This window comes from Portunus trituberculatus, chromosome 47 (assembly GCF_017591435.1).
Source record: "Portunus trituberculatus isolate SZX2019 chromosome 47, ASM1759143v1, whole genome shotgun sequence".
NCBI classification, from domain to species: Eukaryota; Metazoa; Arthropoda; class Malacostraca; order Decapoda; family Portunidae; genus Portunus; species Portunus trituberculatus.
The window spans coordinates 4905370-4907486 of NC_059301.1; positions in this window are offsets into that span (position 1 = coordinate 4905370).

Here is a 2117-nt window from a genome sequence, read left to right on the forward strand (position 1 = left end):
GTAGGAGAGAAAATGAAGGAAGGGATAGAAGAAAGATACAAGCAAGAGGGATGGTGGAAGGAAAGGAGGGAAATGGAGGAATGGAGGGAAAGAAGATGGAAGGAAGGAGAAAGGCATGAAGGGAAGCGAGAGAGACTGGAGGGAGGGATGGAGAGAAGAACAAGAGGAATGGAGGAAGGGAGGGAGAGACAAATCAAACAGGAAATGGTAGGAGAGATGGAGAAAGGATGTAAATATGAGGAACTAGAGGGAGAGAAGGATAAAGAGGAGAAATGGAGGTAAGGATAGAGGGAAGTAGCAAGCTGGAAGGAATGGAGAGAAAGATGGAAGAGAAAGGAAGACAAGAAGATGGTGGGAGAGATGGAGGAAAGAGGCAAGCAGGAGAGAATAGAGAGAGGGAGGGAGGGAGGGAAGGAGGGAGAAGGGTGGAGGGACGGAGAGTGTGTTGTCATAGCTAATTGGTGTGACGAGAGAAAAATGTGACTTGTAAGTACGTAAAGTTTTCTATGTACTATTTGATGACTTTCTCTTTGATGAGTGTTTATCTTTTGCCACCTGCTCTCTCTCTCTCTCTCTCTCTCTCTCTCTCTCTCTCTCTCTCTCTCTCTGACCAGCACAAACCCACACACAAGCCACCTTACTAAACATTTTCCTTCCTCTCCTTCGCTGCGTCCACCCATCATCCACTCCCCGACCCCTACCTACCCACCCACACAACTAGCCACCCTCAGTCATCCCTGCACGAACAAAAGGCACAATTGACCTGTAAACACGATGCCTCGGAGACAACGCCGCGCCAGACCGCCGCCCTCACGCTGTCCAAACTGGCCGTCTCGCCATGAATGGTTGCCGCGAGCCCCAGCCCAGCCATGAATGCGGCGACGTGTTCCCGGCGCCGAGGGGCAGGTCGGTGCAAACACAGGACCCAGGAGCCCAAACAGAGGCCGCCCAAGGTAATGGAGAGCCCAGGTGAGTGCCGCCCTCCAGTGAATGAGTGAGTGAGTGAGTGAGTGAATTAGTGTGTGGATGGATGGGAGGAAGGGAGGGAGGGAGGAAGGGAGGGAGGGAAGAAAGGAGAAAGGGAGAGAAAGAGAGAGACAAACAGACGCAGATGGATACATACATAAATTCATAAAGATAGACTGACAGGGACAGAGAGACATATGCATACATACATACATACACACACACAGTAAGACAAAGACAGACATAGACAGGCAGACAGACAAAAAGAAAATCAACATATAGAAACAGAAAGACAGACAGATAAAAACATAGAGAAAGGTAGACAGTAAAGAAGAGACAGATAGACAGACAGACGAATCGTACAAGTAAATGACAAAACGTAATAATAATAATAATAATAATAATAATAATAATAATAATAATAAAATAAACTATATATATATACTGGCAAAAATTAAGTTTTATGCATAAAAAAAAAAAGCAAAAAGTAATAGGACAAGTAGTAGTAGTAGTAGTAGTAGTAGTAGTAGTAGTAGAGTAGTAGTAGTAGTAGGAGTAGGAGTAGGAGTAGGAGTAGGAGTAGCAGTAGCAGTAGCAGTAACAGTAACAGTAGCAGCAGTAGAAGTAGAAATATATATAACAATAAAAAGACCCACTACCACCACCACCACCAACAACAACAACCACAACAACAACAACAACCACAACACACACGTCCCCAAACCAGCACCGTGAAGAGCCAATCAGACATGGAAGGCAGCACAAGCAAGTCTGCAAATCTGTTATCAACCTTTGTGACGCTTTAATAAATTCCCAGGCACGAACACTTCCTTTGTGGCAGAGAGAGAGAGAGAGAGAGAGAGAGAGAGAGAGAGAGAGAGAGAGAGAGAGAGAGAGAGAGAGAGAGAGAGAGAGAGAGAGATAGTGGGGAGATAAAGAGGATTTCTAAACATGTAGTCAGTGAAATTACGTGTTTTCTCTCTCTCTCTCTCTCTCTCTCTCTCTCTCTCTCTCTCTCTCTCTCTCTCTCTCTCTCCCGTGATTAATGCTGTGAGGCAGTTCGGCAAAGAAAGAGGAGAAGGAACAATGGAGAAAGAGAATGACAAAGAAGAAAGGGTAAAAGTCAAAAGTGGGAAGAAAAATGCAAAAAT